Source organism: Nyctereutes procyonoides, unplaced genomic scaffold, assembly GCF_905146905.1.
Source record: "Nyctereutes procyonoides isolate TBG_1078 unplaced genomic scaffold, NYPRO_anot_genome, whole genome shotgun sequence".
NCBI classification, from domain to species: Eukaryota; Metazoa; Chordata; class Mammalia; order Carnivora; family Canidae; genus Nyctereutes; species Nyctereutes procyonoides.
Genome location: NW_026575125.1, coordinates 14104439 through 14128091, shown reverse-complemented (window position 1 = coordinate 14128091; position 23653 = coordinate 14104439). Strand labels below are relative to the sequence as shown.

The 23653-nt window shown below is 43.4% G+C and overlaps 1 protein-coding gene across 3 annotated transcripts in view; it reads left to right on the top strand.

The window, feature by feature from the left end:
• RAI2 (retinoic acid induced 2) overlaps nucleotides 1-23653 on the top strand; it is a 390031-nt gene that overhangs the window by 215476 nt on the left and 150902 nt on the right. For all 3 annotated transcript variants that reach the window (XM_055339129.1, XM_055339131.1, XM_055339132.1), the window contains exon 3: nucleotides 4672-4779. The gene's annotated coding sequence lies outside the window, so the exon portion shown is untranslated. The remainder of the gene's footprint in view (nucleotides 1-4671; nucleotides 4780-23653) is intronic.

Here is a 23653-nt window from a genome sequence, read left to right as displayed (position 1 = left end):
GATTCCAGCGGTTCTCACGCTTGACTGCATCCGAGTGGCCAGGAGGACTTGTTAAAACACACCGTAGGGCCTATATCGAGTGTCTGATTCACTAGGTCTGGGTGGGGCCCGAGGATTTGCTGCTGCTGCTGCTGCTGCTGGTCTGGGGGTCATACTTTGAGAACCACTGGGTTAGACCACGGTCTAAGGTTTAGAGCAAGGTCTGGAATGTCCAAGGAACCGAGATATGAAGCTTTGTCTAAAAACTGGGCAAGGGGAGAAGGTATCAGCAGACCCTAGTTAAAAACATGGTGGAGAGAGCCTCCAAGATTAACACCCCCTTACCTTAGGTGAACATTTTTACCTGCTATCTGCATGCTTCCCTTCTTGGAGGAAGGAGGAACTTGACCCATCTGGTTCTAGAAAATTCTGAGACTAGAAGATGATTTGTCTGTAACCTCAATTACTTGCTACTAACAAGGTAGAGCCACAAATGCCCTACTATACATGCCTGGGGCTTCATAATATCTTCTGGTGACTTCTTTTCCCTCTCCAGGCAGTGCTCGCCTTTTATTTTAACCTGATTTTACATGCATGCAATGACTAGGAAAAGATAGAGCTTTGTGACCACCAAAAGCTCATATTCCCCTCTGGAGTTGTTGCTAAGAAATGGTTACCCGGGCCGGGGAATACGTTCTACAGCCCCACCTCCGGATGTGGCCCTGGAACCAGTCCTCATCAGTGAAATATGACTGGAAGTGATCTGCAGCACCTCCAGGCTGGGGTTTTGAAGAAGTGTATGAGCCACATCTGTGGTCTTTCTCCTTTGGCTGGCTGTCTGCAAAGGACTCTGGGATTCTGGCACAGCGGAGCCACGAGGTAGAAGAAGCCTGAGTTCTGGCAATACTCACTTGCTGACCAGGAACACCTACAAAGGACTGTTAGGTGTCAACACACTTAAATTTGGAGAGTTGTTTGTTATAGTAGCCGGTGTTATGTCACTTGAACTAACAGAGGGGCTGCTCACCCTGAGACTTGCCCTTCTGGACTGTTCTGCCCTCTTCCTCCTCCCCCACCTGAGTCTCTTCTCTTCCATTGGGATTATTCTTTTCTGGTATGTACTGTGGATTCTTAACCTGAGTTGTCTATACAATTATATGCGGAATACTATCCATCAGTGCGTTTTTCTGGGAAGGGGGTCCATTGATTTTGTGGGCTTCTCATAGGGGTCTAGGAGCCCCCAAACTGTTAGGAAGAACCATTCTAAGAAGCCACCAGAAGGTATTATGAAGCTCCAGGCATGTGTAGTAGGGCATTTGTGACTCTACCATGTTACTAGCAAGTAGTTGAGGTTACAGACAAATCATCCTCTAGTCTCAGAATTTTCTAGAACCAGATGGTCAAGTTCCTCCTTCTCTCTAGCTCTATCTTTCTTTCCTCCTACTTCTTTCTTTCTCTTTCTTTCTTTCTTTCTTTCTTTCTTTCTTTCTTTCTTTCTTTCTTTCTTTCTTTCTTTCTTCTTTCTTCTTCTTTCTTTTATGGAGGAGGGAGGTGCAGAGAGAGAGAGGGAGAGAGAGAGAACCTTAAGCAGGCTCCACACCCAGCACGGAATGTGACTCAGGGCTCGATTTCACAACTCTGAGAACAGGACCTGAGCTGAAGTCAAGAGTTAGATGCTTAACTGACTGAGCCACCCAGGTGCCCCCCACCCTTCCTCTTCCTTCTAAACAAAAGTGCTATTTCCAGGAGCAACTTCCTGTTTATAATGGATGCTTTCATCTGTCCATCTGAACCAGAATTTGGTTGGTTAATTGAAAAAAAACAATTAAAACCAGGAATCATTTTTTAAAAATGGTATGTGCAAACTATAAACATTTTATTTAACTTAAAACATGTAAATAAACATTCATTCACTAAACTTTTGATGTACAGCCAAGTCATTTTCTTTGAATAAAAATCAGCTGATGGGAGTTGCAGGCTGTCCTTCTTGCACGAGCCGTATCTAAAATGCACTGTCTCTGATTTCCAGTTTTGGAAGTGGAGCAAGAATTTAAGACACTTGTGAGGTGAGCTTAGTGCATAATCCTCCCAGTTTTTAAATGATTTTTCACTCTTCTTATAATTGTTTGGCAGACACATAATTCAACAGCATTTTTAGCTACCTGCTACTATTATATCTTCCGAAATTGCAGTTTTGTTCTCATAAAAACAACTCCTTTTTGCATTCATATTTCATAATTCACATGTATAAGTTACTTAATTATAATAACAAGTACAATGGGAACAATTGTCCTAAACAGGTTTGGGAGCAAACACAATCAACTCTTAGTAAGTGTAAACAGTGGGAAGAGAAGTGTGCGTGGTATCAGAGTGTGGCTCTGAGCATTCAGTGGGCCATGGACCTCAGTTGGCGTGTTTTGCAGAGGGAGTAGGGAGCTTTGGCTTATTTGGTGTGGAGCCAGCCTCCAGTGATCCTTGCCTTTGGTATCCACACCTTTATGTAGTCTCCTCTCACAGTGAATTCATGGCTGGTCTGTGTGACCAAGAGAACATGGCACAAGTTTCTGTTGCATGGCTTCTGAGGGTAGGTCTAAAGTGTGTTGGGACCTCTGTCTTGGTGTCTTAGATCACTCGCTTTGGGAGAAGTGGTCATCATGCCACAGACATTCAAGCAGCCGGATGGTGAGAAACCCACATGGAATGAATCTGAGTTCTCCCACCAACACTCAGCGCCAACCTGCTGCCTCGGAAGCAACAGACTGACCAGTCCCAGTCAGGCCCTGCTGATAGCTGTCACCTCGGCCAACAGGACTGTACTCTCAGGAGAGACCCCAAGCCAGAACCACCTGACCAAGCTGCTCTTGAATTTCTGACCAATGGAAGTTTTGGAAGACAATGAGTGTTTATTGTTTTAAGCCACCAAGCGTTAAGATGATTTGTTACACAGTAATAGACAATGAATATATTTGGCAAAATGGTTTCGTGTCTGCCATTTAGAGAAGCTTCTGCAGTAATGGGGTGTCCAATGTACAGGAAACTGCCCTAGCTGCATCGGCCTTTTGGAGTGGTGGCCACAGACTGTGTGTTAGATGGTTGAACAGGGATAAAATAAGGTTGGGATCATGAAGGAGAATGGACCACGTGAAACTAAATCTAGAAATCTTGGCCTTAGCACCAGGCTACCAGGGTTCAGCTTGATTTCGGGTGGGATCAGATAACCAAAGCTTTATTCCAAGAGTAGTGCATGGAACAGCAGCACTGGCATCACCCTGGAGCTTGCTGGAAGTTTAGCATGCCGTGCCCCACGTCATGGGGGTATACTGAATCTTAATCTGCATTTTAACGAGATCCCCAGGGGATTTATATGCACTTTAAAGTCTGGGGAGCACCTAACCAAAGGACTATTTGTGCAGTGACTTGGGAATTGAAGGGAACACATTCTGAAGGCAGAGCTTCTAGAAAGGGTTTTCTTTTTCTGGAGTTAAAATCCCTAACCAACAGGAACACTACGGAATCACTTCCTGAGTTAGGAGAGGTTGGATTTCATGTCCTTCAAGATGAACTTGAGTTTTCAGCATTCTGTTGATCTGTTCTGTGATCCTCGGTTCTGGTTTCATTGTGTCTCAGATGGTTACTGGACCTGTCCTGGGAGCCCAGGCCCTGGGTTTCACGGTCTTCTTTCTTCCTACCCCTTGCGTCGCTCTTGTTGGCTTTAATAAGGCAAATTCATCAAAACCCCAGTGATGTTTTCCTGCTACTTGAGGGTGCAGATTTGGCTCCAGGGAGAAAAAAACCCCCCACATTTCTCTGATTGTGGTACACCTAGCACACATGGCTTCCTGAGAGGGGGAGAAGGCCGGCTGCTTGCTCCTGCTCTTTACCTCCTGAGACTCTTCACAAGCCACTGTGAGCTGGAAGCAAGATTTTTTAAGGAGGCTGGAAGAGTCATTAATTATGTTATCACAAAAAAAATATTTGGTGCTTTTTTTTTTTTTTTTTTAACATTACAGCTGCCATTGCTGCTGGTAATACCCTTTTATTTGTCCAGGGGGGTTTGCTCCCATTAGATTAGATTAAGTGTCTCATTTGAGGCACAATAACAGATCTGGCCCAGGCTTTAGCTGCTGGCTGTGGTTGACTGATACCCAAGCTTTTGACTCCCTGCTGCGTATCTAAGCGGTACAAGCTGCAGTCAATGCATTTAATCTACATAAAAAGAACACAAATTGCACGTTAGCCTTTTTGAGTCCAGTAATCAGGTCCCCCCGCCCCACATACACACCTCTCCGCCCCACACCGCCACCCCCGCTCTACTGGACAATTTGAGGCACCCTTGTGTTGCACAAATTTTTTTCTGAGTCAGGTAAAAAGAAAAGTCTTTTGCATTTTAATTGCACTTGATCTGCACATTGAATGACCTCTGTAATTTATATATTGTTCATAGTTAGTGCTTTCCACAGTCCTGCTGCGTGGCTGATAACATAATTCACAGGCGCACACCTTGGGCTCCGTGGGTAGGGGCTTGGGTTTTCTGTGCTTTCCGAGTTTGCAGAATTCTCTCGCTCTTTCAGATTCAAGCCGCTGCGCTTGATGTCAGGGACTATCTGCTTATGCAGATGTAGCGAAAAGGCCACTCAGTGAGCCCCAGCCTGCTCCTTTGTTTACATTTAAAGATTGCCCTTTCCTTTCCAGCCGCCTCCGCTGTTTGCAGACCCGCCGGCTGTGTGACGAGCTTCCTCCACACCCTCCCTGGATCCTGCAATGAATAAACTCTAGCTGTGGAAAGAACAGCAAACACAGGTAGGTATCACCCTGTGGCAGGCCAACTACAGGGGCAGGGAGAGCCGAGACAATCAGTAAATACGAAGGGCATAATGATCAGGATGGGGAGATGGCTTTTTTTTTTTTTTTTTTTGCATTAGATGATTAGCTCTTTAGTACTAGAGCTATGCCATTTTTGTGAGTTGAAAAATACTCTAAGCATTTAAGACAAGTGGGAAACCAAAGTTCAGTTTTTAGGAAACGTTTAGGCGTTTAATCATTTTGATTTGCTTCATATTCACACTGAGGCTGTATTCCTCATATCCTCGGGTAGGATTGAGTTGGATTATTTTGGCCCATCTCAGATTTGGCTTAAGTGGTTTTGCCCCCCAAACCTTTTGGTGGTAAGAGATTAGACCTTGCCACTCAAAGCATGGTCCACGGTGCATCAGCATGCATCAGCATGATCGTCACCTGAGAGGTTGTTAGAAGCCACAATCTCAGAATCTGCATTATAACGAGATCCCCAGGTGGCTTGAAAATTGCAGTCTTAGAAGCACTGAATTGGGTCTCAACCCTGGCTGCACATTCAAATCATCTGAAAACCTTAAAAAAAAAAAAAAAAAAAAACCAACAAACCACTAATGCCTGGACCCGAAGCCCAGAGATTCTGATCTAATTGCTCTAGCATAGAACCAGGCATTGAGAATTTTTACCACCTGCTCACATGATCTAACATGCAGCCAAGGGCAAGAATCACAGGACTATACAGAGTCTTAGAGCAGGATTCAAAACAAACAGTTCTAAGCCTAAATCAGTGTCCTATGGACATTTTCAAAATCCTTTCACCCAAGCTCCCTGGAAACCAACAGGATTTTCAGCACAACTTAACCTGACAAGTATTTCTTTAGTGCCTCTTATGGGGCCATCTCATCATGCCCCACACGTCCACCGAGACAAGCCAAGAAGCCAAAATCACCTTGTGGACAAGAGCGAGTTCCCTTCACCATAATGCTGAGAGGTCACCCTGTGTGTCTGCTGATGGCCCCATGGGACTCAGAAACACACCCCGTTGTAGAAGTTGCAGGACACACTGATCAGGGTTCCTAAGAACTAGTTGCAGAGAATCCCAGTTTCATGGGCATGCATGATTTCATATTTTGACATCTTGCCTGGCATATGTTTAGCAAACTTTCTGATTTTTTTTTAATTAAAGAGAGGCAAGTAGCCCTTCAGAAAATATTTTGGAAGCCAGAAGAATGAGGTTTGAGTTCTTATTTTACCACTAGGCAGTTTGTTATTGTTAGGTTTTTTTTAGTAACTAAATGGAAATGAGACCGCCAAGGCAAGCGAGGGTCCAAGAACAGATTTTATTGCAGGCACCCTCGGGCGAGGTTCCACGACTCACGGGGGAAGGAGAGTGAGTCGGGGAAGTCGCCCCAAGACAAGGTGGCAGGGGGTTTACATAACGTTGTAAGGCAGAACGGTTTCCTATTGGTCGGCTCATATGCAAAGGAAGGATTGCAGTCCAACCAGTCAGAGTGACCCTCACTATGCAAAGGAAGGATTGCAATTCGGCCAAAGGTGACTTCCTCCCCTGGGGTTTGAAGGGCATTGGGTTCGGTTGGGGAAGTCCAAAGGAGAGGTCTAAGGGTCTGCGTCAAGCTGTCAGCAGGTCATTGGTCCATTGGCGTCCCAGGTGGAGGTAGTGACAGGAACTTCAGCCATTTTGGGGTATCCGCCATCTTGAGGAGTTTCCCTTCCCACCTGGCCCCAACAGTTATAATTTCTGAAATTTACTTTAAAATTCCCCATCAAGCACTGAGGGGGACACTTGACGGGATGAGCACTGGGTGTTATTCTGTATGTTGGTAAATTGAACACCAATAAAAATTAATTTATAAAATAAAAATAAAATAAAATAAAATAAAATTCCCCATCAATTTGGGGTACCTGCATGGCTCAGTGGGTTAAGCATCCGACTCTTGATTTTGGCTCAGGTCATGATCTCAGGGTTGTGGGATCGAGCCCCCCATGTCAGGCTCCATCCTTAATGGAGAATCTGCTTGAGATTCTCTTCCTCTTCCCTCTCCCTCTGCCTCTCCCCTTGCTCACACACACGTGTGTGCTCTCTCTCTCTCTCAAAATAAATAAATCTTTTAAAAATTTCTCACCAATTATAGAGTGATATTACATGCTGCAAATTTAGGTTAAGCAATAAGCCAGATGCAGATCGATCATGTACACCCCAGGGCTGGTGTGTGGGCACTCCAAGCACAGCACCCACCCTCCACAGGCTGCTGCTATACCCATTTCTGCTATCTAGATTATCTAGCTTTTGCTAATGAGCATAACACATGTCAGAACAAGGTTTTATTATTGGAATAAATAAATGACGTGTTAATTAGCAAGATGAAGGTTGAAATGAGCTCTCATTGATGAAATTGCATGAATTCAAGGTAAGTGGATCTGCCCAAATATTTTAGCAATATTTCCTATTCTTGCATGAGCGAGGTTTAAGAACCCAGTGATATCCGCAGCTGGTACTCTTAGGGATAGTACCCAAGAATTGAACCCTATGTGGGCCTTTGTCCAACCATTGGTTTAGGAGGATTTCTGATTGCCTGATGCTGGCTGTAATGAATTACTGTCATGCTTTGTGGTTGTTATATACTTTTTTGAGTGAACCTTTTTTTGCAAGGTGATAGAATATGGGCTGAGGCTTGCTTTCCCCATAACCTTGTCCTGAGGCTGCAGTGGAGTAGTTAACCCTCATTCATTCCAGCCTTTACAGCGGCAACCATTAGCTTTCAAAAATATTCTCATAGCTGAGTATGAACAAAGGGGCATGAGTCAGCCACAACCCAGATAGTTTTGTGACTTGCAGTTTCTTTTTTTTTTTTTTTTTTAAGATTTTATTGGGCAGCCCCAGTGGCTTGGAAGTTTAGCGCCTGCTTTCGGCCCAGGGTGTGATCCTGGAGTCCCGGGATCGAGTCCCACATCAGGTTCCCTTCATGGAGCCTGTTTCTCCCTCTGCCTGTGTTGTGTCTCTGCCTCTCTTTCTCTCTCTCTCATGAATAAATAAATATTTATTTTCATTATTCTCATGAATAAATAAATAAATATTTATTCATGAGAGAGAGAGAGAGAGAGAGAGAGAGAGAGAGGCAGAGGGAGAAGCAGGGTCCATGCAGGGAGCCCGATGTGGGACTCGATCCCAGGACTCCGGGATCATGCCTGAGGCCAAAAGCAGGCGCTAAACCGCTGAGCCACCCAGGGATCTGTGACTTACAGTTTCAAATCTAGTTGCTATACCTCTCCTAAGTCTCAGGCAGTTTATTAAAAGAAACCAAGGGGATCATCAATGTTAAAGATATTTTTCTGGCTAAAGATTCTAAATCTTAAAAAATTCTAACATATGAAGAAAAGTCAAACAGACCAAAATACAGTAGATCTTGCTTTTGAGCCCCTTGTACCCCCCTGCTGGGCCCCCTCAATCCCAACGCATATTGTGTGACTCTTTTCAATAATCTAAACCCTTGGGAAACTTAGCCCATGCTTGCCATTCTCTCTGTATGGTCCCAATTAAGTCTGTGGACTGTAATATGGAATCCTGACAAGGCTCTGAATGTTGCTAAGTTAATAGAATATTCTGGCAAAAAGCAGAGTGGAGGAGATGATACTTTACAATTGTCTCACTTAGCATGCTCCTTTTATTCTGAGAAACACTGGCAATGGGGTTGGTTTCAATTTAACATTTTCCTTTAAGGGAACCTAGCAGTGGTACTCCTCTCCCAGTGTGGTTTAGATGAAGCATCAAGTCCGATGACCCCGAGGCAAGTCTGCTCAGTGCTTTGTGGGGTCAGTGAAGCTATTGCAAGAAGCAGACCCCAAACTGTGAGGCTCAGTCACTTGCTTGTTCCAGCAAAGGAGGAAGAGCATGTTTAATTGACCCACTGATAGACAGTTGTTCTTATTTTATTCTCCTAAACAGCCTTGGTATCTTTCTATTGTGGCTTCCCGAGGATTCCTGGCCTGAGCCTTTTATAGTCCCTAACGAAGCTATTGTACTATTTTCAGTCAAGATCTGTGGCATGAAACAAAGAAGGCACTTGACAGAGCTGTTTCCAGCGCAGTTATTGAAAATAATCCCAACCTATTGGGGCCAAAAAGAACCAAGATCAAGACAAAGATCAAACTGTTGTTGCAATCTTGCGCAATAGCGGCTCCAATGAAAAAATGCTGGGCAGCAAACCAGCAGAGACAGTTCATCTCAAAGACTTTTCCTTAGAAAAATTCTTCAAGACATCTGGCCCCCAGCTCTGAAGTTTTCCTGTTTTGTGTTATCTAAATGTTTGTTGGGTTTCAGCTTTGCTACGTGTTTTCGGTTTTCTAAAAATTTACCTTTATCTTAAAAAACAGCATGAAATGAATGATCCCTTAAGGGCTTGAAGCAGGTTATAATTGCATATTTTTGTACCCGACTGTATTTTAAATAATGGGAACACAAAAAATATGAGTATCAGAAGTCTTGGTTAAAATGTCCATGAAAGATGAAACAGGAGGGGTTGACAGGTATTTCTTTAAGGTGATATGGGTGGTTCAAGTCTACTAATTGGCTACTAAAGAAGTTCATTTGTTCACCATTAGGTCAAACTAAAAAAAAACCAGCCCATTTAAAAAATATATTTTATTTATTTATTCATGAGAGACACACACACACAGAGAGGCAGAGACACAAGCAGAGGGAGAAGCAGGCTCTCTGCAGGGGGCCCAATGCCGGACTTGAACTGGGAACTCCAGGATCACACCCTGAGCCAAAGGCAGACACTTATCCGCTGAGCCAGCCAGGCATCCCATTTAGCCCATTTCTTTGAAGGAAGGTGAATATTAAACTCCAGTGGTCCTGATGTTTTCCCAGAATCAAGTGCCATGCTCCTTGAACTCAGGCAAGATATTTTTCTTAGATAAACATTTCATAAATATTTACTATATGCCAGTTGCTGTGGTGGGAGATTAGGAGTATATCCTCAAAAATCCCAAAGCTGTAAGGAGGTATGGATACATATTTGAGAACCACCAGCTATCACCTGATTTTGAAATCCATGAGCAAGCTTTGAGCTATGGAAGTGCTAATGACAGCCATCCAAGGCCAAGAGGCCAGTAGAAATGAGATGCAGATGTGGTACCCTAGAGGTTGGAAGTAGGGCTTGAGAGGCCTAGGGGATTTGATTTCTTAATTCACTCCATTCTCACCTCCTTACCTTTGTTCTTCTATCTCTGAAGACATCAGTCTCTAGGCAGGAGTGAGTGATTAAGCCAGTCACTGCAGTGAGCATCTCAGCCATGGCTCTTCTTCAGAATCGAACTTAAAACAAAACAAAACAAAACAAAACATTTACCCAGTTTCAGAATCAGAATTACTAAGATGGAGCCAGGGACTCCATATTCTTATAGCATTCTCCTCACAATTTTAATGCTCATCTTAGGTTAAGACTTCCTGGACATAGAGCCCATGTATTCAGAACACTTCGTACTAAAGGGCCAGGAGACAATGAAAGAGAGAGAGAGAGCCAGGTCCCTGCCTACAAATGATTTATTGCAACCAGAGAACTGTAGGGAGAGAACAAGAAAATAATAAAGTGAGGGAACAACCCAGAAAGAAGGCCATCGAACTCTGTTACATTTACTGTTTCAGAGGTTGTAAGTAGTATTTAAGCTTTTTTTAAAAAAATTATTTATTTATGATAGTCACACAGAGAGAGAGAGAGAGAGAGGCAGAGACACAGGCAGAGGGAGAAGCAGGCTCCATGCACCGGGAGCCCGACGTGGGATTCGATCCCGGGTCTCCAGGATCGCGCCCTGAGCCAAAGGCAGGTGCCAAACCGCTGCGCCACCCAGGGATCCCAGTATTTAAGCTTTTGCACAAGTAGGCTCACCTCTAATATTTGGCTTTTTTTTAAAGATTTTATTTATTCATGAGAGACACAGAGAGAAAGACAGAAACATAGGCAGACAGAGAAGCAGGCTCCTTGCGGGGAGCCCGATGCAGGACTCGATCCCAGGACCCCAGGATCAGGACCTGAGCCAAAGGCAGATGCTCAACCACTGAGCCACCCAGGTGCCCCTCACCCCTCATATTTGTAAGACCTGTAACCATAGTACAAATGGAAACGTGTGTGAGTGTGTGTATCTCCAAATACTTAAAAGTTATAAATAAGCTCAGAAACTGTTAATCAAAATATGTCTATCCCTCTATCTTGACAAATACATTTTTGTAAGACCTGAAAGACCAGGTTTGAATTTAAAATTACTGGATTCCTTGGAGTTCCACACTGAACCATAATGACATGGGGAGAGTAAGCTTGGGTTCCTAGCCTATGGCCCAGCTACCCTTCCCTTCCCCCTTGTTCCATCTCCCACTATAAGGAGCCCCATGGGTGCATGGACCAGTGGGCTGGAGTCTCTCTCTAAATTCTATTCACATCTCTCTGAAAAGAGCTACCCCTTTGGCTTCCCTCTAGTATATCGTATTCATACTGAGTACATCATCTGCCCTTTGGAAGAGGGACCCAGGGAAGAAGCCCATGCAGTCTCTAGAAGCTAGCTTGGGTCATTTGGTCAGGAAATTCTAAGGTTCCTTTTATCTAAACCATGGTTTAGAAGGCTTTGGCCTTGCTGGCTCCTCACCCTGTAGGAAGGGGCCCAGCCAGAGTGGGGTTCTCTAATGGTCAAGGCCAAGGATAGGGCCCCTCTTAATGGGATCAAAGAATACCACCGTGTCCACACAAGATGACAGATGAGTCCCACAAACTATAGGCTATGGGAACATGAAAATCTACCTCACTGACCAAAACTTAATTATGTAGCCACAACCAGCTAAAACTTGCACCCAGATAAAAATGGAGATTCTATTCCTGAGGAAAAAGAGGAATCGGGTGACAACTAGCAGTGTCTGGCAATGGGCTTTTGATTTCAAACAATAGAAACTGGAAGATTTAAGCAAAAAGGGAATTTACTGGATGACTATTGGGTGATTCAGATATTTGATAGGCTGAGTCGAGGGTCAAGCTCTGAAAGGGAGCAAATGATCTATCCAGAACACCATCATCAACCCAGCCCTCAGAGCTGCCATCACTACCAGACTCTAAATGATGCCACTGATGCTATGTATACTTTCTCAAATGTCCCTACAGCTTGACATCATTCTTTCTAGAACTGTGCTGTTAAATACGGTAGCTAGTGCATGTGGTTAGTGGTACCGTATTGTACAGTGCAGATATAGAACATTTCCATCATTGCAGAAAATTTCTTTGGACAGTGCTAGTCTAGACTCAAAGTCCTGAACCAAGGCATCCAATTTGCCAAGGGCTAGCCATAAACTATTATGTGCCTACCTCTTGGCCATCAGGAGTATGCCCCACACCACGGTGCAACAGAATTTGCTCACAATAGGGAGGAGGTGTGGATGCCTGGCAGCTAAAAAAGCAGGAAATGTCCTCTGCACACTTACTGGCAGTGTGATCTTGGGCTAACTACTTTTCTAGCCTCAATTTTTTTGCATCTGTACAATAGAAATAATGATAACTGCCTCTTAGGATTGTTATGGAGATAAAAAGATAAGATATGAAAATTACCAGGACCATCTGCATTAATGGAGTCTCAGATATTATAATAATAACCAAATGCAGTGCATGGTCTATGATTGGACTCTGCTTTGAACAACCAGCTGCAAAAGACATTTGGGAGACAATTGGGGGAAATTTTAATATAGAATAAGGGTTAGATAATATTAGAAAATTATTGTTAATTTTGTTAGGTGCGATGATGGCATTGTGATGATATAGGACCCTATATCCTGGCTAAGAGTTTTTAAGGATAAAATATTATTGTGTCTAGAATTCTAAATATAAAAAAATAGATGACAGAACTATGACAAAATGCGCATTGTTAAATCTAGACGATAGGTAAATGGACATTATTCTTATTCTGTCTTATTTCTGACATAAAAAAAATAATTTATTAAGAAAGAAAAGTACCATGTCCATAACAGAAATTCAATAAATGTGAGTTTCTTTTCTTCTCTCATAATCTTAGGGGCCTTATAGTCATCTCAAAATGGCTAGAATGCTTCCCATACTTTTCCCAGCCAACCTGCCCCACTTTTTCCAAGGCTACCTGCTTCCAGGCTTCCTGCCCTTTCTGTGACCTGCACACTCTCTGTATCTGTGGGGTCCTTTGAATACAAAGAGTAGTTTGCCCAATAATGGGAGGAGCCTCAGAAAGAGAATGCTTGTCCATATCACCGATATAAGATGCAAAGCCATGGGATGCCTGGGTGGCTCAGCCGTGAAACTGCTTTCCGCTCAGGACATGATCCTGGGGTTCAGGGATCAGGTCCCACATCAGGCTCCGTGAGGGGAGCCCGCTTCTCCCTCTGCCTGGGTCTCTGCCTCTCTCTCTCTCTGTCTGTCTGTCATGAATAAATGAATAAAATCTTAAAAAAAAAAGATGCAAAGCCTTTCCCCTTGCACCAGAGCAGGAGTTCAAAGAAAGATCGGTGTACTGGTGATCATTTTCATATATGTCAGATCAGCCCCCTTTCCTGATGCCTAATTTAGAAAGAAGTGATGTTGGGAAAGAGGAGGATGTGGCAGCCAGTTTTTCACTTTAGTTGATCCACTTATTCCGTGAATGTAGAGGACAAAGGTATGGAGGTTTGGAGGGTTTGAGTCATCTCACAAAGATTGATAGTGGGAGACAGGCAGATGGACCTAGAATAGATCACCCAATTTTCTCTCTCTTTTTTTTAAAGATTTTATTTATTTATTCATGAGAGACACACAGAGAGAGGCAGAGACACAGGCAGAGGGAGAAGCAGGCTCCATGCAGGGAGCCTGACGTGGGACTCGATCCCTGAACCCCAGGATCATGCCCTGAGCCAAAGGCAGATGCTCAACCGCTGAGCCACCCAGGCGTCCCCTCAAATTTCTCTTTGAGTGGTCATGAGAAATGACTTACCAAAAACAGGGATTGTGAAGCCTGTGGCAAATAAACAGCAAGCTACAAAGGCTAAATAATGTCTTTGTGTAGTGTTGAAGTAACAACAGTTTCCATGTGTATGTGAGATCGAGGCAAGTAGCCAAGATCATCAGTGCCTACTTCTAAAGGCAAACTAATTTATGGTACAGGCCCTATCTTTAGGTACCATGTGCCAAAATATCAGCTTTGTATACAAGAAGCAAGCATTTTGCTTGAGGCCTATAGCTATTTTCAACATTAGAGATGATAAAATAGTGACTAAATAAGAAAGCTAGTTTTTTTTAAAAAGATTTTATTTATTTATTCATGAGAGACACAGAGAGAGAGGCAGAGAAACAGGCAGAGGGAGAAGCAGGCTCCATGCAGGGAGCCCGATGTAGGACTCAATCTTGGGTCTCCAGGATTACGCCCTACGCCGAAGGCAGGTGCTAAACCGCTGAGCCACCCAGGGATCCCCGAAAGCTTTATATTTGGTGTAGTATGTGAAACAATGAGTAAGGACATTTTATTTCCCAACCAGATTTCTACCTAAAACAGTATATGTTTCAAAGTTTAACAATTGGTGTGTGTGTGTGTGTGTGTGTGTTGGGGGTAGAATGAGTACTCTGAGTGACTTTCCCACTGCATAGCAGCTATGTCCTGGATAAAAAATATGAAATGCCTTTCAAGGCATTTCTGGTCAAGTGGTTGGAGAGATTTCCAAAGGCTTCCACAACAGCAGTTTCTAAAATAAAAAAATAATCCAGGCCCAGACCAGAGCAGGAAGGCTTAAATTATAAGCAATAGGTAAGTGGGAAAATGCCCTGAGGGTAGATACCAATAGCAACACATAATAATACTGAGAAATGGGCCAGCTTTGAAGTGGGAATGCTGGTCAAGGACCCATTTATTAAGCCAAGATCTTTACAGTGGCTGAAGTGGTCTTAGATCAGAGGTGTCTCTGACTTTCTGCTGAAGTAACTCCTCTTCAGAAAAAAGATCTTCTAATTTAGACCTACAGGGTTCCCATAGATTAAAATCACAGTCAGCTTGCAATACAGTAAGACAAGCCACCATGAGCCAGAGGCAGCATAAATAACATACAATAGATTCAGATCTTGGTTTGATGCGCAGATGGTTAAGCATCTCCCTTCGGCTCAGGTCATGCTTTTGGGGTCCTGGGATTGAGCCCCACATCGGGCTTCTGGCTCAGCAGGGAGTCTGCTTCTCCCTCCTCATCTCCCCCTGCTCATGCTCTCTCTCTTTCTCTCTGTATCTCTCTGTCTCAAATAAATAAAACCTTATAAAATATAGATTCAGATCTCCACAATGATTGGAAATATAGGAATTTTCAGTTACAGAATACAGAACAACTATGTATGAAGTGTTTGATGATATAAAAGATGTGGTCATACAAATGAGCAGGTAACAATAGGCTGGCAGAAATAACTAGAAAGATTTTTTAAATAGAACTTCAATAAATAAAAATACAATTATTGAAACAAAAAACCCAAATGGACTGTTTAAACAGTAGATTAAATCCAGCTGAAGAGAGGATTAGAAATTACCCAAAATGCAGCACAAAGAGGGAAGGAGATAGAAACTATGAACGAGAGAGATCAAGTGATTGGGGGCTAGAATGAGAAGGTCAAACATAAATCTCATTGGAGTTTCAGAATAAGAGGAGAAAGAGAGAGAGATTTAAAGACATAGTGGCATGACTCTTAGACGACTGATGGAAAACATAATGCATATCCAGGAATCAAAACATATACCAAGAAGGATATTTTCAAAAGAGGAAATTCATGTCTAAACAGATCATAATTCAATTGCAGAACGCTAACTGCCAAGAGATCTTAAAAGGGACCAGAGAGAAAAGATGGATCATCCTTAAAGGAATGACAATTAGACTAACAGTTGCCTTCAACAGCAATGGAAATCAGAAGGATTTTTCAATTATCAAGAGAAAATAACTTAGAGCTTAGAATTGTGTACTCAGAAAATCATCTTTCAGGAAGGAGGGTAAAATTAATGTTTATAAATACACAAAAATAGAGGGATTTACTACCAAAAGATCCTCACTAAAAGAACATCTTCTAAAAGATGAGCCTCAGGAAGAAGGAAAATGATGTCAGAAGGATGATCTGAGATGTGAAAAGGAATGGAGAACAATAAAAACAACATATACGGGGGTACCTGTCTGGCTCAGTCGGAGGAACATGTGACTCTTGATCTTGGGGTTGTGAGTTCCAGCTCCACGCTGAGTATAGTGATTACTAAAACAAAAAAAAAACTTTAAAAAACCATATGTAACCATATATACATATGAGCAAATATGTAAAAATGCAAAATCATACACATATGATCAAATAATATTTTTTGGGGAAAAGGAATACTAATGGTGAGTTATAGAATTAAGAAAAATGACAAAAATAAAATATTGGCCAAGAATCACATGCAAGTCAGGAGAGGAAATCAGAGTTAAAATCTCCTAAGATCCTTGAGGCACCTGGGTCGTTTCAGTTGGTTAAGTATCTGACTCTTGGTTTCAGCTCAGGTCATGATCTCAGGGTTTGAGATCAAGCCCCACATTGAGCCCCATGTCAGGCTCTGTGCTTAGCACGGAGTCTGCTTATCCCTCTCCCTCTGCTCTTCCCTGCACTTGCACCCTTCCTCTCTCTCAAATAAATAAATAGGATCTTTAAAAAAATCTCTTAAGATCCTTAAGAGTATTGTTAGAGAACAAGTGTTAGGAAAACATTTTCTATAAAGGAGCAGCTAGCAAATATTCTAGGTTTTGCAGACCATACAGTCCCTGTCATGAATATGAAACTCTACCATCATAGGGTGAAAGTAGCCATAGTTGGTACATAAATGAAAGAAGCCCATGGTCCAGCAAAACTTTATTTACAAAGACAGGTGGTGGGCAGATTTGATTGATTGGGCCATAGTTTGCCAATCCTCTTTCTAGAGGAAAGTTAAAATATTATTAAATTTTTTACTTTGTAAGGTGAGTATACATGATAAAAATTTCAAGGGTGATCATAAGTGAGTAAAAATAGAGTCGATGGGGATCTCTGGGTGGCTCAGCAGTTTGGCGCCTGCCTTCAGCCCAGGATGTGATCCTGTGGTCTCGGGATCAAGTCCCATATCAGGCTTTCTGCATGGAGCCTGCTTCTCCTCTGTCTGTGTCTCTGCCTCTCTCTCTCTCTCTCTCTCTCTCTGTGTGTCTCTCATGAATAAATAAATAAAATCTTAAAAAAAAATAGAGTCGAAATCCAAATAAGTAAAAAGGAACAATGAAATAAGGAAAGAAATACACCCAAAACCAGACAATAAACCACAAACAATTCAAATAGCAAGAAACGGGAAAGAAAAAGAATCATAGAAAAAGCAAGTAAAAAATAAGGAAGCAAACCAAGTCCAAATATAATAATTGCTATTCTCACTGAATATGCAAGTGAATTAACTAGCTAATTTATTTATTTATTTTTTAAAGATTTTATTTATTTATTCATGAGAGACACAGAGAGAGAGAGAAAGGCAGAGGCACAGGCAGAGGGAGAAGCAGGCTCCATACAGGGAGCTCGACACGGGACTCCTGGGTTTCCTGGATCAGGACCTGGGCTGTAGGCGGCGCTAAACTGCTAAGCCCCCTGGGCTGCCCTTAACTAGCCAATTTAAAAAACAGAAATTATCAGATGGGATTTTTAAAAAATGTAGCTATATGTCCATTACAAAAGTCACATTTAAGGCATAAGAATGCAGAAAGGCAGAAAGTAACAGAATAATAATAATAAAAAGACACACCAGGCAATTATTAACCCAAAGAAAGCTACATTGGAGAATACAGACTTTAAGATAAAAAGCATTATCAGGGTTAGAAGGGCTCACTAGATCACTATAAAGAATTCAATTCCTCAGGAAGATAAAACAATTCTAAACTTGTATGCACCTAATAAAATAGACTAAAATGCATAAATATTGGCAGGGGAACAGTCCTTTGGGAGATGCTGGGAGTAGGTGATGACTTTAGGAGCTTAATGAGATTGAGCACTTAAGCAACCAGAGTCATAAAATCACGTGCTTCCTATCCTTAAAAGTAGAGCCACACCCCAAAATAGGGTAGTGTTAAGACCACCTAACACCGTGAAAAGGAGTGTGTGCGTGTGTGTGTGTTTTAAACTTAATTAATTAGAGGAATTCCCAAAGGGATGTGTGTGTGTATGGGGGGAGTGCTAGAGGATTCCTATTTACATAATAGCCCAGGGGCTGGCTGGAATCCATTATTAGATTCCCTGCACATGTGCCCTGGAAAAACTGAGCCGAGGGGAGAGACCATATGGCCAGCAGAAGAAGAAAGCTAGTGTGATCGGTTCACGAAGGTAATGCTTGCCCTACACACAAAGGAGATCCATCCTAGCTTCATTTATTTCAGAGAACAGTGACTGACCAGCTTAGGTAGCCATCAGGAACACTGGGAGGAATCCTGTAGGGAGAAAACCACTCAAAACATAATTCTGAGGTCATTAATCATCATTCTCTTCATCTCCATCAATCAGTTCGGGCTGCAGTGGGGTGTACATAATACTGAGAATACCTGCTCTTTCCCTTCAAAGATCAGCCATTCCCTTTATAGAATAAAGGCAAGAAATCAGTGAAAAGACAAAAAAATGCCCATCTCTTCATATCCTGACTAATCCCTGAAAAAGCTGAGTTCAGGACTGATGAAGGCTCAGAGCTCTGAGCATGGCAAGGGCTGAGTCCGCTATGAAATAGGGGGTCTGGGGAGGCTAAGGGAAACTCACTAAACATGGCTGTCCTGAATTATCAAGGAGGGGACAGAGATGTGGGGCCGAGTGGGTGTGGAAAGTAGGGTGCTTTAGGCTTTTGGTTGCTATAGGAGTAGTGAGGTGTCCTGGTTCTCCTCCTTTGGCCCTCCACCCCCTGGCCCAGATCTATGCCCCACCTCGCTCTGCCTTGCTGTACAGCTGGGAAGCTGGGCCTTGTGGATGGCATCATCTGGGCTCACTTGCTGGCCAGCTTCCACAGAGACTGAGCAATGGGAGACCCTGGCAGTAAGGTGGAGTAGGAAGAGAAAGCAGTGAAGGTCTTTCTTCCCTGCTCCCTCTCTGCTTCGGCAGTGCATCCCTTCAGGACTCTTGAAGCTCCAAAGACCCTTTGGCTATAAACAACTCTACCTTAATGATAATGGCTAGCATTGATTGAGTGCTTACTATGTTCCGGTGCTTGCTATAACCCGGCACATTATATAGGTGAGCTTGCTGAAGCCTCCTAACAACCCCATGAGGTAGGTACGCTATTTACAGATGGATAACTGTGACACGGAAAGGTTAACTAACTTGCTCAGAGTCCATCAGTTACTAGGTGCAGAGCTGGGGTTTCAACCCAGGCTGTTTGGCCCAAGAGTCTGTATTCTGAAGTTCTAATAGAAGCCATAATATATGTAATTTTTCTTCTAGCCCTATTAGAAAATGAGAAATGAAACAAGTAAAATTAATTTTAGTAATATATTTTTATAAACCCAGTATATCCAAAACATCATTTCAACGTGTACTCAAATATTTCAGAAATGAAGATATTTTGCATTCTTTATTTTGGTAGGAAGTCTTTTAAAATCGGTGTGCACTTTATACTTCTAACACATCTCATTTCAGACACTGAATGTCCATTGGAAATACTTGATCTGTATTTATTTTTTTCTATTTCTTTTTTGTTAAGGATTTAATTAATTTTTTTAGAGATTTTATTTTTTATTTATTCAGACAGAGAGAGAGAGAGAGAGAAAGAGGCAGAGTCACAGGCAGAGGGAGAAGCAGGCTCCATGCAGGGAGCTCGACGTGGGACTCGATCCCGGGTCTCCAGGATCACACCCCGGGCTGCAGGCAGCACTAAACCGCTGCACCACCGGGGCTGTCCAAGGATTTAATTAATTTATGAGAGAGAGAGAGAGAGAGAGAAAGCACAAGCAGGGAGGAGGGGTGGAGGGAGAGAGAGAAGCAGATTCTTACTGAGTAGGAATGGGGCTTAATCCCAGGACCCTGGGAACCATGACCCAAGCTGAAGGCAGATGCTTAACCAACTGAGCCACCCAGGCGCCCCATTTGATCTGTATTTAGACTTCATAAAACTTACAGTTGAAAACGTAAGTTAACATACTGAAGTCATTCCAACATATCTAAAAGTGTTCCGATAACTGAATTGAATAGCAATCTTTAATTTTTTAAATTCTTAACGAGCTTTTTATATTAGAGTAATTTTACCTTTACAGAAAAGTTGCAAAGGTGGTACAGAGGTTACCATACAAAAAATACATATATCCCTATTGTTAGTATCTTAGGTTACTGTGGGACATTTGTCACAACTCAGAAGACAACATAGATACAGTGCTATTAACTAACTCGTTTTTCTTTGCACTTCACCAGTTTTTCCATGAATGTCCTTATTCTGTTCCAGGATCCAATCCAGGACACTTCATTATATTTATTCGTGGATCCTTAGTCTCTTCTGGTCTGCAATAGCTTCTTACACTTTCCTTATTTCTTGTGACTTTGACAGTTTTGAGGAGTACTGGTTGGGTATTTGAAGAATGTTCCCCGATTGGGATGTGGCTGATATTTTCCTCATGATGAGACTGGGGTGATAGTTTGGGGGGAGGAACACCACAGAAGTGAAGGTGAAGTACCTCTCTCATCACATCGTATCAATGGCATGTGCTATCAACATGACTTATGACTTGGGTCTTGATCATCTGGCTGAGGTCATGTTTGCCAGATTTCTGTACCCTAAGTTACTTTTTTCTCCCTTTCTATAGTCTTTTCCTTGGAAACAAGTCACTGAGCGCAGCCTACACTTAAAGATCATTGGGGACAGGGTGCACAATAAGCTCCAAGTACAGTTTTAAATTTAAATTTATGAGGTGTCTGGGTGGGCTCAGTTGGTTAAGCATCTGCCTTTAGCTCAGGTCATGATCCCAGGGTCCTGGGATTGAGTCCCCCTTTGGGCTCTCTGCTCGGAGGGGAGCCTGCTTCTCCCTCTTTCCCTGCCTGCCTCTCCCCCTACTTGTGCTTTCTCTCTCTGTCAAATAAATTAAAAAAATGTTTTAAATTTAAATTTACTAAAATTAAATTAAAAATTAGTTCTTTAGTCATTCAAGCCATATTTCTAGTGGCTTGTATTGGATGGTGCAGCACTAGACATCACCACACTTCAGTATTTGAGGCAAGAGGCTGCTGGCGAGGAGGTGAGGTACTGACAAAGAAGCTGATGGGCCTGAGTTAATGGGAAGGAGGAGAGATGATGAGAGAATTAGTGAAACGCAAGAGAAGGTCAAAGACAAAAGAAAGTTAATGAGAAGGATTAAGAAAACATGGGGTAGCGTGTGTGTGTGTGTGTGTGTGTGTGTGTGTGTGCATGCACATGCAGAAAGAGGAGAAGGTAGGAATGGAGAGATGTTCCAGAGAATATACATCTTAACCATGTGCTGAAACTGAACCCTGGATTTTGGTTAAAAAGCTTGAACTCACAAATCTGGGTTTATGTTTCAACTGTGCCATTTCTTAGCTATCTAATGATCTTGGGTGAGCCGCAAATCATCTAAGCTTGTTTCCTCATCTGTAAAATGGGTTGGTAAGTCCTAGTACTTACCTCATGGGGACATTGCAAGGATCAAAGGATATTTGTGTTTCAAAGGGCTTCATAATCTTTGCTGGCGCTCTTGGCAGCAATGAACCCTCCTACCTTGGGAGCCTCCTAGGTATTTGGTCAGGCATCAGCTGGCTCCCAGTGCAAGGAGGTCTTGAGGCTCAGGCAAGAAGAGTTATCCGGATGGTTTCCAGTCTCTTTTTCCTATTTCCCAGCCTATCTCCCTCCCCCACCCATGACTGCAGCCCACACCACACCCAGCCCCAGCCGCCCCACAATCCTCTGCTGGAGCCTGCAGGCTGGGCAGCGTGCTCTGGTTGTACCAATAAAGGACTTGTTTTATGGCAACAAGTCTTTATTTTCATACAAGGTGCCCCAGCAGGTGACCATCAGAGAACACACTGCTGTTTACAGATACACAGAACCGAACAAGAGCGTGGTAGCATGCGGCCTTACTGTACACAGGGGACACTGGTGAACGGTTTCAGACACTGCAATTAGGAAACAGAATGGGGGATCCCTGGGTGGCGCAGCGGTTTGGCGCCTGCCTTTGGCCCAGGGCGCGATCCTGGAGACCCGGGATCGAATCCCACGTCGGGCTCCCGGTGCATGGAGCCTGCTTCTCCCTCTGCCTATGTCTCTGCCTCTCTCTCTCTCTGTGACTATCATAAAGAAATAAAAATTAAAAAAAAAAAAAGGAAACAGAATGGGCCAACGCCACCTGTCGAGGGGTTCACGGATCACTCAGCAGTGCCGCGGGGGGTCTTTACCTGAAAGCAGAATCAGGATCACTCTGGCAGTCTCTGAGCAACTCTAAAACGCAAGTCTAGTGAGAGGTACGACAAGCAAGCAAGCGAGAGACACCCTGTCCCATCGGAGGGAGGCTGATTCAGGGCCTGCACTGGCACGTTTCTCGGCGGCAAAGTAGCCGTTTTAATAGCCTGGGTTTCCCTTACCACATTTGTTGGCCATCAGCAAAAGTAAGAATTTCCGACACATGAGCTGAATAAGCCTACGATTAAAAAGCAGAACACTGTCCACGTAACAGAGCTGCTGCTACTTTGCGACTTCTGCCCAGTTCTCACCTGTTGTCCTGCAAAATCCCCTCATCTGATGAATTTTAGCAAAGCTTCTAGCAACCGTAACAGACCTTTCCTAACCCAGCTCTAGATGCTAAGTATCAGAAACAAGTGCCCGTGAAGTGGATGTGTCCACGGGAGAATGGCAGTGTTTCTACTGGAGGTAAGTGTCAAGTTTCCTCTTGATGTTGTCAAAGGAATCTGCTCCCATGTAATCAGCCTGGCCCTGTTCCCACCGCTCCTTCCGTTCTTCTGAGGACAAAAGGCTGTGCCGCAGCTGGGGTATCCCCAACGGACAGATGTGATATGGCTCCCGAGACACCTTTACAAATGGAAAGGCATGGGATGGTGTTAGTGGGACATGAAAATTAGCTGTTCTGTTGGTAAGTTAAGGTGTATTGATCCCTCTTTTGCCTCCCCCTGTGACCCCCCAGATCCAATCTCTGCCCCATGGTCCCCATGGCCACCTGGCATCCAGCTGGGGTTGGCCAATGGAAAACACCATCAAGAGCTCTGAGTGGCAGGAGAGAAATCCAGGGGATTTCTTCTTTGCTCTTTCCCTGCTTTGGCATCCTGTCTCTGGTAGTGTCTGCACCCCTCCAGGATGACAGCTCCCATGGGGAAAACCCTCCTCCATGGCTCCAGCTCTCACCAGGCTCTTGTAACACTGTTTCCTTCCCTCATTCCTTCAACCCTAGGACTGGCAACAGCTCCCCACTCTTGCTGGTTCCTGAGGGCCTCGCCATTTAGGTTTGTTCCCCTAGCACTGCCCATACTTCAGCGTGTTGATCTTTCTTTGGTTTTCATTTAAATTATCTAGTATGAATTCTATGTCCTGCTTAGCCCCTGATCGTGATGGAGAAGATGGTAAGGAAGAGAATGTTGAGGGTGACTGAAGTTGATGAGATCACAGGGCCATGGTCCCCATGTAAGGACTGTAGTGATTGAACTGGAGAGTAATCAGCCTCTGAACAAACACATTGTCAGGGAAATCAGAGGAGAAAAGACACACAGGAGGATAGTTGTACAGAAAGGCATGGAGGATGCCAGTGGTGTGGCTAAGAGAAAGAAGAGAGAGGGAGCAGAGCTAAAGGCTATATCAAGATTTCCAAGCCAAGTACACCAAGAAGTCAGCCAGACCACAGGAG